This window comes from Choloepus didactylus, chromosome 11 (assembly GCF_015220235.1).
Source record: "Choloepus didactylus isolate mChoDid1 chromosome 11, mChoDid1.pri, whole genome shotgun sequence".
Classification (NCBI taxonomy): Eukaryota; Metazoa; Chordata; class Mammalia; order Pilosa; family Megalonychidae; genus Choloepus; species Choloepus didactylus.
In genome coordinates, this window is record NC_051317.1 from 86644239 (window position 1) to 86660808 (window position 16570).

At 39.9% G+C, this 16570-nt stretch overlaps 1 long non-coding RNA gene across 1 annotated transcript in view; it reads left to right on the forward strand.

Annotated features, from left to right (window-relative positions):
- The window catches only part of LOC119505936, a 66740-nt gene extending 50567 nt beyond the window's left edge, over positions 1-16173 (forward strand). Inside the window, exons 4-6 of the long non-coding RNA XR_005210909.1 lie at positions 2012-2094; positions 12754-12885; positions 15940-16173. This is a non-coding gene — a long non-coding RNA (uncharacterized LOC119505936). The remainder of the gene's footprint in view (positions 1-2011; positions 2095-12753; positions 12886-15939) is intronic.
- Positions 16174-16570: the final 397 nt, after the last annotated feature.

The following is a 16570-nucleotide window of genomic DNA, read 5'->3' on the forward strand; positions in this document are numbered from 1 at the left end:
TGAATTTCTGGAGTCATCTTTGGATGTCCTATTGCACCTAGCATGGTGTGTTGTACAAAGTGGGTGTTCAGGAAATATTTGGGGAATACATAAATTAATACCTTAACCTGGATTACAAACAAATGAGATTTGGTGTCTCCAAGTATTTTGGTCCAGGAATTCTATAATGTTGTCTGAAGTTAATTTTGGAAAAGTCTTTACATTCCCTTCCACAAAGCTGTCATGATATATTCTCGCTACTTTCCCCAAAAGGAGATAGAATGTACTATTTATCTTCTAACACAGAGAGGTGTGGACTGAAATGAAAACCATCCAAATAATCAGTACAGAATTGAGTCAAGAAATATTGTGCATCCAGGAGTCTGTAAGGGGTGGGAAAAATATTTCAATTCTTTGTTGGAATATTTGGGATTTAGTTTGGAATCTGGGCAGGTCTTTTGGAAATTAAAAAAGATAGAAGTAACCTTTTCCTCTGATGTTGTACCTTCATTGTGATGAAACAGTGATAAAGCCAATTGCCTTCTTTTCCTAAAGGTATTCTCAGCATGTTAACAAAAATTCCTGAACAAAAATATAGCAAGCCAGTTTCGAACAGCCTAAAACACAGCCTTCAGGGAAAATAATCTCTTTGCAGTTCCAAATGGTGGCTTCACACTGACCTCACAGAACCGAATATAAACTAGGCAAATGTCACAGAGAAGTAATTGTTAGTTGAATGATTTAAACAAAACGTCGATTGTTTTCCACGTGTTCCTGAATTCAACACCCAACTGACTGTACATACAGAAATGTAGGATGGTGTTATGGAAGAAGTATGGGCTCTTTTCAGACAGACTTGGTCCTAAACCCAGCTAGGCCACTTATTAGATAAGGGATACTGGGTAAAGTACTTAACATTTCAGAGCTTTGATTTTTGTCATTTATTATTGTTATTATTTGGCATGTCTTAGGTCAGCATAGGGATCTCACTATTTAAAGAACCTTTTCGACTGACATGAGTTACAAAGGTATATCAGTTAGTTTTTGCTGCATAACAAAGTGTCTCATAAGTTAGTTACTTAAAACCACAACCATTTATTTAAACTTATAATTCTGTGGGTTGGCAGTTTGGACTAGGCCCAACCAATCAGCCCTTCTGTTCAGGTTGGGCTCACTTAGATATCTGTGGTCAGCAGTGAGCTCAGCTGGAGGATGACTGCTTTAAGATGCCTTCAGCTGAGATGGCTCATCTACATGGCCTCATCCTCCAGCAGATTCTTCTGAGCTTATTCACATGGAGTCTTGTCAGGGTTCCAAGAAAGAACAGAAGTCCACAAGACTTCTTGAGGCCTAGGGTAAGAACTGCCACAATATCATTTTTACCACTCTCTCTTGGTCAAAGCAAGTCACAAGGCCAGCCCAGATTCAAGAGGTGGGAAAATACATGTCACCTCTTGATGGGAACAGCCCCAAAGTCACCTTGCAAAAGATGTAGACACAGGGAAGGATGGAGAATTGGGTTATTTTTGTAATCTTCCAAAATGGATAACTGATAGCAAAATGGATAATTGAATGGCTAATTAAAAAAACAGAAAGTCTCTTGTCAATCGTTTGGTAAAGACCATTCTTTTGCAGTTCCCTCTAGTGGCTTCTCACTTCTTTCTGAATGATACACAGACTCCAAGCACTCAGGGCTTCTGACATTATGTTTTCAGTGAGCCTTGTCTTTTACCATCACTATAGAAGACCATGCCCCAAGCCTATGGGGCATCTTGAGTAAAATGTGGTGTCAACTTTCTTGTCTTACATCTTTGTTTATTCTGTTGTCTCTGCCTAGAATTTCCTCCCCTTTCATCTTTGCCAGGGGAAATCTTGCCGTTCATTCAAGGTTCTCAACAAATGCCAATTCTTCCATGACACCTAGCTTGCTCTCTCCAAATAGATATCATGAAGTCAGTCTTAGAACAAATGAGCTGGAAAGGGTCACATTTTTCCAAATCTCACTCTGGGCCTCTGTTACTTTATCTTGCAGGTACTCATGCCCTTACTTTATTCACCCGAAGTGAGGATGTGAACTTCTTAAGATGAGGCAGAGTGTACACTCTGCTGAACCAGGTATGCTGCCTTAGAGAAAGTATTGAATGAATTGTAAGTTTAGAGTTTTGAAGAATGACTTTCAGAAAGTGGGATGTATCTGAACATAGCAATGGCTAATGTGGCTCCTCAGTCAAGTCCTCACCCAGAAGTCATCTATGTGACCTCTCTCACATGTGAAGAACTTTTGGTTCAAAGAGGCTTGGGGCCTTGTTCCAGGTCACGTGGCTGGGGAAAAGCAGAGGTCAGCCTGCAAATCTGAGTGCTCTTCCAGACTTTGCTTCAGGCATTATTTAACATGTATCAGTACACCTTTGACTGTAAAGGACACTGCATGATTGAATGTGGGTAACTGGCTAACTATTCATGCTTCCCTCACCCCCTCCCTTACAGGGCCTGTTTCCAAGCAGCAGAGTTGTGGTTCAGTGACTTCTGTCTGGATAATATGAAAACAGGGCACCCAGCCAATTTTGATGAGCTAACTATTTCCCTAAATTATCATGCCTTAGCAAAGGGCCTTAAACCCTGCTGTTCAACACTTATCATTGTATCTGGGGGATGGGCTGTACACAGGCAGGCCATCAAATAGCTGGAATTTTATATTTAAGATTGTCAAGCAGTGAAAATTGGCATCCTTAGAAATGACTGACAGTTTCCCTGCCTAATTTCTGCTATGAGTTAGGTAAAGAAAAAGAGAAATCAACTTCAGTATTTTTACAGATTTCTTGCTGAAGACACAGGTGACAGTACTGCTACAAATTTTTGCCAGAAATTGATGGGAGAAGGGGTACTTCAAAGTGCCTGAAAGACTTTGCAAAAGGTCCCAATTAACAGAATGTGGCTTACACCTCAAAAAAAAAAAAAAAATGCATGTTGTAGTGGGAAGAAATCTTGCTTGGAGTACTGGGTTATTGGCTGTTTGCCTGGGGAGAGTGGTGGCTAGGGCTTGCCAGCTGGCAGATCCAGCCTATAAAGGCTGCGGTCAGCTTACACCTTGGCAACCTATGATTTTGATGGAAATCTTAGAGGTCGGCAGACTTTCTCTCTGTTAAGGAACGTTAGATCAGGTCATTGATTTTGAGTAAGGAAAATATCATGATGGCCAAGGTTAGTAGGCTCAAGTAAGCGCTCTGCTCCAAATGTGAGTTCATTACTGGGTCAGAATAGATATATACTCGAAAGGAGACATGGGATGTAATTGGACAGTGGCACATTCATCTAATCTCCAGGTTAAACCAGTCATGCCATTGAGCAAACTAACTGGCTCACCAACAACCACACGTCTTCCCGCAGGTCCCACTGATCAACCTTTGAAATTCAGATTCCGAACTCCAAAGCTACCTACTATCCTATTCTCTTATGTTTGCTCATATTTAGCCTTGTGCAGTTACTGTTTTTTTTTTTTTTCATGGCTCTGAAGACAGGACTCAGGTGTGAACATCCTAATTGTCCATAATGGATAGCTTAGTGCCTCTCATAGTCACTCCATGAATGAAAGAACTGTAAGAACATGTCTTTATGCCAGAGTCTGTGCTAAAAATTACAGCCACTTAAAAACTGTTTTAAAAAATGTAGTCTTCACTGGTCTCCAAAGGGATTTACTGTTTTAAAATGTGTCAAAAGTGATTCTAATATTTATTTGAAAAAGCAAACTTGCAAAAAAAGCCAGAAAAAAATACTGTAACAAATTTAAAAAACAAATATAGACTGAGAAAAATATTTGCAATACTGTCTAGGTGACTCACAAAAGGTTGATATCCTTACTATGTAAAAATGGACAAGGAACATGATTTAGGAATCTACAAAAGCAGGAATGATGAATAAACATGTGAAAGCATTTTCAACCTTACTAGTAATCAAAGAACACAAATGACAACCAGATACCTCTTTTAATCTACCAGATAAGGAAAAACCAGAGTTGACCTGAGTGTGGGTGATTTGACACTCACACACGCCCATGGCAATACAAAAGACACCACCTTTCTGGCGGGCAAATTGTCAATATATATCTAAAGGCTTAAACAAATGACCTGTAAAAATTCATACCAAGGAAACGATCAGATAAGTTTGTGAAGATACGTGTGCAAGCAACTGGAAACAGCCTAAATGTTGAACAACAGAGGATTAATCGAATGAGGTAAACTATATCTGTACTATGATGTGGCCATTTAATTGGTAAATTTGATAACTATTAACTGGAATATGAAAGTATTTGCAACATATTAAAAAAAAAAAAAGGAGACCACAGAAAAGTATGATCAGTTTCTTGAAAAATTTATAAATATATATTTATGTTTGTATATATGTATATACATGCACATATATGTTTACATCTGCATGATTAGCTATGATTTATGCCTTCTTCAGAGCTGTTTCACATGAAAGGGTTAATTGAGCTTGGCTCCCTGCTAATAAATATGAGGGTTTTGTTCAAACATACTTATAAAATTCAAGAGAGCAAAGACTTAATGTAGCTGATAGAGGTTTGGTAATAAAAATGAGTAGACAGAGGACTTGAAAGAGAACTTTTACTGATGCTTGCAAGAATAACGATGAATGCACTAATCATTTTTTTTCATTGCCAGAGATCAGCCTGGGTTAGATCTGAGACTTAAATATATTTGAAATATGTATATACACCTATTTAAATACTAATGGGGAGGTTGGATTAGATGAAACCTAACAAGTCTTTTGTGCTTTACGTTAACTGCAATTCAACCATATACAAGCAAACTGTGACTTATACCTTAACTGGATACTGGAGGATTTTTGTCAACCTAGAATTGATTGTTGTGTTTAAATACATAGAGGAGGCAAGGAAAAAACTAAGAAGTTTTTAAAAAAGTAATCTTTTTAAAATGCCACAGAAAATTGGTTGGTGGAGAATAGTTTAATATTAATAAACTTGACTATTTTAAATTAAATTAGCATTAATATTTTGTGGTTATATAATTGTGTAAAGATGGACTAAATGATTAATGAACTATCTTTTTAAGACTATTGGTAATATAACCAATTATGTTTCACCATTAACTACATTAACATAAAATTAACCTTTGTTAGCTCCTAAAACTACGAAGTTGTTGTAATAGACTGTGGTCCCTGATCAAGAAATGTAAAATGTGAAGATTTATAAAACAACTCCCTTCCCAGAATTGAACTAGATTAGATGATCAATTAATAGTTAAAATGTTATTATATCTCTTTTTAATATTGCTTGTCAAAAACTTAAATATTACTGATTCAACTTGTGCTTCTATTTGTGTAATATAATTTGGTCATAATTGGTTTCATTTCAATAGTCTTTACATTTTGGGTACTTGTTATCTTTTCTCTCATCCACTGGGAATGCCAAGTACCAATTTTTTACTATTTAGCAAGTCAGTGAGCAGCTTCCCACTGAGTGTCTTAATTGTTGTTAATTGAATATTGTAAATGGTTTTTCAGGATCACCATCTTGGCAATCTACATCACATTTTTCTCAGTTAGCATAAGTTAAAGCACCGAAAGTCCCTTCTACCCCTTTTCCATATGGTCATCAAGTCAAGTATCAGCAGTAACTGGTTGCTCTAAGAACTAGTCTCCTCTTTTTAAATGTCACATTGCATATATGCTTCATATGACACTTAGAACATGGTGACTGCTCAATGAATATTAAACGACAGCTGTCCTTTTAAAAAGAATGAGTCCCAATTCCAGTCTGTGAGGGAACGTTCAATTTTGCCTTCCAGAACTCTCACAGTGCCTGGCATCTCGTTTAACGGGGCATGTCTGCTATTCTAGGGTAGAGTTCTTTCATTGTCATGTACCGGGACCAATGCACCTAGCTTTCTGGGACTTTTTGTTGTTCTATCATCAAAAGGAAAAAAACAAAACAAAACAAAACAATAAATAAAGAGTCTCAGAAGATCTGAGAATATCAGAAATGCTACAGGCAAAAAACTGGAGAGCAGAAAAATTACCAGGGCAGTCCTCCTATGTACTTCTTGCCTTACAATGCACCATAAGAAGAAATGAGAAATTTATGATCTTCCTTCTCAGCTTTCAAGCTATGTCTCCAATTTTGGAAGGGGCTGGGGGCTAAGGCTTCAATGGAATGAAGTTGTTTTGGAGGATGGTTTCAGGAACACATAATCTTGCCTTTTTTAATGATTTGTTTTCTTGCTTAGTCAATGAAATCTCAACAATCATTATGAAATCAGGACCAGAAGAACCCTTGAGACATAATCTAGTGTCAACTTCCCCATCAAGGCAGCCCATAAATCACTGCAGAAAACAGAGAATCTGTCTCTTTGGAGGCAAGGCTTCCACCGGCTCAGTTGGTAACCTGTTCTAATAAAAATGACATTTTCTGTCAGGATTTCTTCCCTTGCATCTATTCACTCGAGGTTAAGTTTGTCAGGCCTCAGATTTAGAGACAAATTCAAGGCCCATCTTTAGCAATTTTCCAGTGTTGAGTGTTATGCACCATGAAGCACTCATTTTCCTATTCTTATTTTCCTTTTGCCTACATTTCCTGACTGTTTGATCCTTTTTTATTGTCTATATATTTGTAAGTCACCTCAAATCTTTTGTGTTAGGAGGTATGAATATATGATTTAATGTATTTATGAATATATATGAATATATGAAGTATGAATAAATGTTTGAGTGAATAAAATAATGCATGCCCTCAAGCTGCAATTTAAGAGCACTTTTGCTTGTTCTGGAGAAGAGCCAGTTATCAGCATTTAATAGACTCAGTGTTCAGAGCCTGCTATGCCCCATCCCTCTACCTCCTACCCCTACCTCCCACCCCTCATTTGCTCCAGGGAACTGGACCTGACCTGAGGGCAACCAGCACATTGGCCAACCATGGTGACCTGGACCAACAGGTGAACTGGGCTAATCAGATTCAGTCTCCCAAGAACTTAAAGTGTAGCAACAATTTACCAGTTAGAAGGGCAGAGCTGAAACTGAAGGGTCTTGATAAAGGGGGCCAATAGGCCAACATCCCCATGCAAGCTGGTTATGAGGGAGCAGAAACCACGAGGAAGTTAAGCAGCTGATTAGAAGAGGATGAGTCAGGTTGGTTCACCAGAGAAAGGTGAGAGAACAGCTAGATCCCAGAGCTGCTCCTATTCCTGAAGGGTTTCCCATCTGCATCCAGCCCACATGAATTCTCCTAGTAAAGGCCTCCTTTTTCCAAGACGACCTGACAGAGTGTTGGTTGTTTGCAGCCAAGAGTCCCAACACGTGTCAAATCATCTTTTTTTTTTTTTTTCCTGTTTTCAATCAATTATAACAAGTGTTTAATTGATCACTTTGGGCTTTTCCATTTTCCCAAAAATATTTTAAAATTATTGTCTCATAGAAAAGTATTTGTGAGTAGAAATTTAGTAAAATCCAAACAGAAAGGGCTAATTATTCCCATCTATTAGTCTCCAGATAAATACTGTATTAAATCTTCCTAAATATTTCTCTAAAGAGATTCCTTAGCTTCCTTTAATGGCTTGCTTAATTTTCTTACAAACGGTATAGAACTCATATCTGCCATGAGGTCCCACTTTGCACATACTGAGGTTTCCCCTCTTTTGCCAGTTCCTTTGCATAGAATATCTGGCTTTCTGACTTGACTTCTTACAGAGAAACTACTGCTTGGCTTCATTCAATACAATTCTTGGGCAAGTTACTTCCCTCTCTAGGGCTCAGTGCCCTAGAATAGAGGCCTGTTGTCTAGGAGGAATGGGAGGGATGTTTCTTTATGTGAGGAGGCTGAACCTCTTTAAACTTTGCCTATGGTCAAACAGCCCAACTGTGATTTAGAGAGATCCAGAACTTTTGATCATTCCATCTCCTATAAGGATCACTAGTGATTAGCTTGATAGGATGTAGATCCCCAAGGGGGTTCTACTGTTTTGTTAGTCATGGTCTTTCACTTATCAGAGCTACCTCAAGCATTTATACCCCTAGAAACATGTAATGTTCCTCATTTTCATTACTTTTGTGTTCTTTATTCTAGAATACATCTACATAGAGTCCATGACTTTAAAGAATTCATGAATTTATCAATGTCAAGATTCTTTTGTTGTCCTCTTAATGACAACATTGATTTCACAATAAATCAAATCAGTTATGCATGATCCAGTTTGGTCATCAGCTGAAAATACCAGAATAGCTTTTCTCTCCGAATATGTGTAGATGCTGGATGTTCCAAGTACAGTTCTAAGTCAAGATCTGATACATAACACATCGACTGTGGTTGATTCCCAATTAGTGGTGGCTGGATTTTCCACATTATCTTTCATGGCAGGGTCAGCTTATCCTTAACTTTATGAAAATCAACACCTTCTCTACTGAGGAACTTGCTTTGTTGACATCTCACCCCCTTCAATGGGTGGCCTCTGCTGCTTAGTGGAACACATGCATAGAAACACACCAGACTTTCATGCCTCAGGGTATTCCATTCTGCTCTCATTCTAATTAGCTGGAATATCTTTCTTTCCCTGTCCACCTTTCAAGGCCCAGCTTAAGTCTCCCCTCCTTTCTGTCTCCTCTGACTTTTCCAGCCCTGCATGATCTCCAGTTTTTCTGAATGTTTACAGCCTTAGCCAACCATGCCAGCTGAGCTCTTTATTATGAACTGCAATGGATTTCTTCCTGCTGGTTAGCAGGCCAGTCCTTTCACCAAATTATGTGCTTTGAAATGGGAACTGTGACTAAGGCCTTTACTCTCACTGTCTGCTCCATATATCTTGCTTGAGCACATTCATCTTGATACAGAATATATATATTTTTTGGTTGATTCCCTTCAACTCTATTTTCTGCATGTGGAAAAGAAATATGAAGCACAGTCACCATCACTTCTTTGATAGGAAAAGAAAGCTAGAGAGGCCACAAATCTTTGAATAATTCTGGAAGAGAATCCTTTATTCTTCCAGGAACTGTACTCTAGGAGGGCAACCTGGAGAGAAGGGGCAGCTTCCCAACTCTTCATAAACTTGCTTCATTAAGTTGTTCTAAGGGAATGTCCAGATGATCTGACATGCCCATATTCAAACATAGGTATAAAAACCCATTCCAAAATGAAACCTAAATTATTATTTTATTTTCCCTTTGAGAGTGGACAATTGAGCACTGACCGTAGTAGAATTAGCCGTTGTCAATACTGTGACGTCACGATGGCTCTCCTCCTCCCCAAGTTGCAGGAGGAAATGGCACAGGCACAATCCACTGTGGTCTATAAAGATTTAGTTAAAACTAACCAGAAATACTTCTTATTCTCAACTTTTACATATTCTGGATATCAAAGATACAAAATTACTTTTACTGCACTGTTCAGTAACTTCATGGTTTTTGATCATTGAGATTACCCTGGCATTTCCTCATAACCAGTAAGTTTGAGCTTGTGAGGCCCTACAAAGATGGGTTAATTTCCCCTAAACTCCAGGACTGCAAGTTAGGTAGCTGCCATCAGGGTTTTCATGTGACTCAACTGTTCTCCAAGCTCTTTTCACACAATTCAGACAACGTCTTCAATTGGGATTATGAATGTGAAGGGACCTTGTAAGTGCCCTACTCCATGCTGGGGCTTGGGTCTGACAGCAGTGACCAGGGAATAGCCAAGACAACTGTGGCTGCTGAATCAGCCCAAAAGACCCCAGGCCAAGGGGAATTACGCCAAGGCCTTGGCTTCTCACTCTGGAGTAAAGGGAGAGAATTTTTCTACACCACAGCATCTATTTCACATGGTGGTCCTGAGGACAGAGCAGAGGACCCGACACATCACCTCACAAGCTGTGAGATGAGCAGGAGCAGAGCAGGGGGAGGGAGGAGTCAGGGAGGGAGTCACATCGGAGTGGGGAGCATGGCAAGTACTGAAGTCCCGGGTGCAGCTCCTGCTGAGGATGGGCATCAGGGAAGATGACAGGTTTAGGGAGCACCAAGGTCTGGGCTGGGCTGGTAATTGCTGTTCTGCTCTAGGGAAGTCTCTTTTGAGGGTCTGTAGCACCACTGGCCCTGGGGCATGTCTGCAAGTGGCACAATTCAGAACCAACTGTCTTGTATCAAAAAGCTGAAGGAGAAAGATGATAAGAACTTAAGAAATGGAGTCAGAAGTCTTGGATTCATGTTCCTTCCAAGGAGTTGGGTTCTGGAGCTGGCTCGTAAATCCATGCATCTCTTCCTAATCCTAATCCTTCAAGTATGTTCCCCCCACCCCACCCCACACACAGTGCTGGTTTACCATAGCTGTCACATCAGCCATGTGAATCTGGGTAAATTTTTTAACTTCTCTGAATCTTAGATGATACCTGTTTCACAATGTTATGATGTAAATAAGGTAATTAACTCAGAAGCTCTCTATAAATTGTAACAGCTCTGCAAGTGATAGGTTTTTTTATTTGAAGTGTTAAATACAGAGTTTTAACATTATTAAAATTAAAGCATATAATAATCACTTTGAATTGCAAGCTTAAGATATGATATAGGACAAGATTTTATAAAGCACAATTTTTAGGAAGCAGCATGTAAAAGTTACATGCAAGTTAAAATACTTCCAAAGTGACTTCAAAATGAAGTGAATTCATTGTCACATAAACCAAAATGGCCAGAAAGCATGGTAGCTTAATCTGGCTAGCTTAAATCAGAAGCCAGGCTTAATCCAGACACCTAAAAGATGCCATCATGGAGCAGGGCACCCATGGGTCCCTGTTAGCCCTGGACAGTCCTGTTTATGTCTGTTCTGGCATCCGGCCTGGTTTAGCATTCATCCCACCCCACTTTATTCTCAAAATTTTCTGGGTTTGGAAGATAAAGGATGTTTACTCAGCCAAGGTTCACTCCCTCTGCTCAGTATTTTTGTGCTGGTAGCCTTCATCTGGAGGGGTCACGTGATAGGGTTCTTCCTACTCACTCCCTGTAGCTCCAGGCTCTTCCCCTGTGGGTAGCAAAATATCTGTAGCAGCTCCAGAACTCATACCAGTACCGCCAAACTTAGTGGGACAGAAAATCTCTTCCAACAGCTCCACAGAATCACTGTCTCTCACTGGCCCAATTTAGGTCACATCCTAAATCCTGAACCATCACTTGGGAAAATGGATTCGCCAATAGACTTAGTCAATCACGCTCACCTCTAGAGTGGGGGGTGAGATAATTCCACACGCATTGTATGGCTGTGAATGAGGAAAGGGGAAATTCCCCCAATTATCAACAGTTTAACAGCAGATAGCTGTAGAAGAGGGGGATGGCCACTGGGAAGGTGATCAGAGGCACTGCAGTATAGCTCAAGTGCAGAAGTAGGATCAGCTTTTCCAGTAACTGGGGTGGGGGTGGTGGAAAAGCCCCTGTATGCCTTAGGCCTCAGTGTCCACATAGGTAAAGTGGAAAGGTGGGACTAGAAGAATTCGAAAATTGTATTTCTCTCCAAAGATTTTATGTATGGCTACATTAGTCTTCAGGGATACCACCTTAGGTTTATTTTCCTACCTGATTTTTCTTACTAGACTTGAATAGAACCCACACCTTGGCTTTGTTCCGAAAGCTAGAAATCTTCAGTTTCTGGTGGAGATTTGAAATGTTCCATTGCTCCTGTTAGACAAGTCATATTCTTTAACTAGCCAACTTTTCCCCACAGTTTACAATTTGTGTCAGACCCCGGAGACATTTGCTTTTAGTTTTTTTCCCTGTGAAAAAAAACAAATCATAAAAACAGATTTATATCATGGTTTCCTTATAGCTGCATTTCATCCTAGGTTTCTTAAATCAAGAAATTGACTAACATAATGGCTGAATGAATAAAACGCAGCAGGAATGAATGACTGCCTTTAGCAAACTGAGAGGGAGTCTTATTATTTAAATGTTCCTGGTTATATTAAGTGGCACAAAAGGCTTGGAATCAAAAGTGAGAGGAATAGGCAGCCAAGTCAAAAACGCCACCAAGCTGTAAATAAAATATGAAACTGGCTTAGAAAAGGAACATTACATAGAAGTCAAACACTGATATATGGTCCATAATTGTGGGACGGTTGTAAAAAGTGACATGACACCTGTCAATTATCCACAGTGGGCAGGAAATGTAGATTACATGAATAATTCACCAATCCAGTGCCCTTTGTTGCTAAACCGTCTAAGCCCAAATCCATAAAATAACTGCTGGTATGAAAGAAGAAAAAAATATTTAAATTGCAAGAGCCTTATGTTACACATGGAAATGTTTTCAAGGCAGTTTCATTATATGACTATGTTCCAGTTAGCACCAATGGCTAAATAATTAACATGTGAGCTTTTATCGGATGTATCAATGAAGGGGACTTGGGCACTGGAACCTTTATATGTTCCCTAAGGGAGGCTGCATAAGAAAATCTTTAGTATCAGAAACATATCATCACATATCGCATAATTTTCTCACCCTCCGAAATAGCATGCAATCCTTTAAAAATGCTAAATCTGAGCTTTCGTTTTGGAGCCATGGAATTGGAGAATAATAAATTTGGAAACACTTAGTAAGGTATTTTCTTATGTGAAAATACAAAGTACAAAACAGATACAAGTGGAGTTTCCCTTGTTGACCTGGGAGGGAGGTGCTAGTGAAGAGTTTTATAGGGAATGGTTTAAACCTGCCAACTTGGCAGGCCCTCCTCTGCACCCCCATCCCCACCCCTGCCCAAGCACCTCCAGGGACCCAACTGTTTCATTTCACAGACAAGAAAATCAAGGATTCTGCGAGGCCTGGGGACTTGCCGAAGTTCCAGAGCGAGTCGTTGGTGGCAGAGCTGGGACCGGAAGCCAGGCATCCAGCCAAGTCCTGTGCAACACACAAACACATGTACAACTGTAAGTACAACTTGTCTACACAGCCATGTGAACAGCCAGGATTTGGGGAAATACCAGTTCTGCAGCTCATAGGACCTTACAAGAGAGGCCAGAGGAACAGAAACAACTGGCTCTTTCATTTGTAGTCTGGGCCCAGGCAGCCTGATACCTACGCCCCCACCTCCCCCTCACCTATGTTGGCCACAGGGCCAGGGTCAGAGGGCATGGGCCAGGTGGAAGGTGGGGCCTTCGAATGCCCAGGAGACTGGGCAGGCAGCCATGGGGAACCAGAGCTGGCCATCCAATCCATCCGCTTCCCTGGCCGCTGTAAGAAAAAGCCTCGTTAGAAAGCATTAGAGGTGGTTGCTTCAAGGAGCAAATCCAGCAGTGTCACTGAGAAAGATTTTCTGGCCTTTATGAGATGGTTCATTCCTTATAACCTCCTTCCTTCACAATGACAATTCCAGCAGAAAAAAGGGAACAAAAAAAGAGATTCCATTTCATAGAGTTTAAATGGAAAGGACCACTGTGTAGATTAATAACAGCATTCCCCATTAGTATTATTATTAATTTTTCAGAAGGAAATGGGATTTTCTTTCTCATTTCAGGCTTACTTGCAACCAAAGTTTGGCTTTGTTTTTGAAAGCTTGCAAGGAGTTTTCATTCCTTTGTAAAATCCATTGGGTACAAAGCTTTGGCACAGGTTTTCTCTCATGCTTGCTATTCTTCTCTAATTGTCCCAACTGGTAGTTTATATTATTTTAGCTTTTTGCAAGTCTAATCTACAGAGAAATGCAACTGAAAGGGAACCAAGTTTCTGATGCAGGTCAAGGGCAAGTGTAATTTCAACGCTTTCTCAGTTTATGATTTTGTAATCAATCATCACTTTTAGAGGGAACACATTTTATTTAGTTATACACAGAAATAATAATATACTGTTAGTTCTATTTTGAAAAGTGCAGGCTGAAAACTTTGTTTTTTTTAACTTTGTTCCAACTAGCATGAAACAGGAGAAATTGGGCATCTTGATGTTACAGTTGCTCTGAGACCGATTCTCTTGGTGCATACGTTACTAGATCTCTTTTACTATCTGTGTCAGTTTGGACATATTTTGTCCCCCAAAAGCCATATTCTTTAATGCAATCTTGGGGGGCAGATTGATTAATCTTTTTGATTATGCTGTTACCTCTTGATTGAATGTTTCCATGAAGATTTGGCCCCACCCATTCAGCATGGGTCTTGATTAGTGTACTGGAGTCCTTTAAAAAGAGCCAACACAGACCCAGACGCTTGCTGATGCTTTGAGATGCTAGCCCAGAGTTTGCTCCAGAGAAGCTGAGAGAGACAAGCCCAGAGACATTTTGGAGAAAGCCATTGTGAAACCAGAACCCTGGAGCAAAGGATCAGCAGATGCCAGCCATATGCCTTCCCAGCTAACAGAGGTTTTCTGGACGCCATCGGCCATTCTTCAGTGAAGGTATCCTCTTGTTGATGCCTTAATTTGGACATTTTCATGACCTTCAGACTGTAAATTTGTAACCTAATAAATCCCCTTTATAAAAGCCAATCCATTTCTGGTATTTTGCATTACAGCAGCTCTAGCAAACCGGAACACTGACCAAGGCTGAGAATTTCCTTCAACAGACAGGGATAACATCTTACTAAATGAGCCCATGATAACCTAGAACAATTAATGCACATTCCAACAATGCTTAAATGTCTCTCAAGAATAATGTGGAAAATTCTTCCATAGTAAAAGAGTGGGAGAACTAGAGAATATGAGTATGAGTTCCGGCAAATTGATGAATTTCCTTAAGTTTCTGGGTCCTTACTTATAATTTGGGTATCATGATGATGAAAATAATGCCTGCATCACAGGATGATTGTGAACATTATGGCTATGTTGTTGTGCTGGTTTGCTAAGCTGCTGGAATGCAAAATACCAGGAATGGATTGGCTTTTACAATGGGGGTTTATTAGTTTTCAAATTTACAGTTCTAAGGCCATGAGAATGTCCAAATTAAGGCATCAAGAGGTAGTTACTTTCTCTGAGGAAAAGGCAGAAGGTGTTGGGAATACCTCTGTCATCTGGGAGGCATGTGACTGGCATCTGCTGGTCCTTTGCCCCTGTGTTGTGCTGCTTTCAGCTTCTGATTCCAGTAGTTTTCTCCTAAGCTTCTATGGGTTCTCACTTAGCTTCTCCTAGGCAAACTCTGGGCTTCATCTCTTAGCTTAGCATCCCCAAACATCTGGGTCCATGTAGGCTCTGAGGTCTCTTCAAATTTTCTCTGCCTTTTATCCTCTTATAAAGGATGTCAGTAAACTAATCAAGACCCACCTTGAATAGGTAGGGACATAACTACATGAAAATAATCTAACCAAAATGTCTCACCCACAACTGGGTGGGTCACATCTCCAAGGAAACAACCAAATCAAAAGATCCCACCCACAATAGGTCTACCCTCACAAGATTGGATTAAAATAACATGGCTTTTATGGGGTACATAATAGATTCAGAGCAGCACAGTTGTTCGCCTGGCAAACCGTTGCCCAGTTGGGTCTTAGTCTAGGTTCCCAGAAAGCAGAGGATGAGGCAAAGCCTCACTTATGTGTCAGTTCTTTATTACGGCTTATGATCCCAGGGAATTCAATGAGAGACAGGAAGCAAAGAAGGAAGGAGAGCCCATACCAGGATGCATTGCCAAATTGGCTACTGCTAAGGGTTGCCATATTTAACCAATAAAAATATAGGACAACCAGTTAAATTTGAATTTCAGATAAAAAATGAATATTGTATAAGTATGTACCATGCAATATTTGGGACATACTTGTACTGAAAAATTATTTGTTGTTTATCTGAAGTTTGTTGTTAACTGGGCATCCTGTATTTTGTCTGGCAGCTCTACCACTGCTACTAGTGATGGGTTGCTTGATACCACAGAATTATTGAAAAATCGTATGAAATCTGTCTTGGGGATTGGTTCATTTGTTCCCTCTCACCATTGCTCAAAGTTCTCAAACCCTTCTGGATTGTTCATGTGTGGACAAAGAGTGGGTTCCCGTTCTATTTTGCAGTGCCAGCTGAGAAGTCTGAGAGGTGCTATCATGTTGCTCCTGTGGGCTGGGCAGAGGTAGCAGCAGCCACATGCAAGACAGTTGAAGGTGTATAAGAGGCACCTCTACAGGTAGTAAAATGTAGTGACTGAGAGCACAGATCTTGGAGCCAGAGTGCCTGGGTTCTAATCCCAGCTCTGCCACTTACTAAGGCAGCTTGTCTAAAGTCTTTGCATCTTGTTTTCCTCTCCTGTAAAATAGGGATAATAATAATACATGGTAAAATTGTTATAAGGATTGTTACAATAAAATGAGTTAACAAATATAAAGTCCTTAGAATGAATGGTCCTTGGGAGATACTAAGTGTTTGCTATTATTATTCTGAGAATAGTAGATTTCAATCATTATAACTTGGCAGGCTAGTATATCTGGAACACCTTGCAACTAACTGTGTTGCCAAATTTTGATCAATATCTAAAATACATTTCCTTCCATAAATGAGGCTAAATATTATCATCCCCTTGTTCATTTGATTGTTATTCAGCACTGAGAACTGTTTTCTTCCCTGACCATGTGTTCTAGTTTGCTAATGCTGCCAGAACGCAAAACACCAGAGATGGATTGGCTTTTATCAAAGGGGGTTTATTTGGTT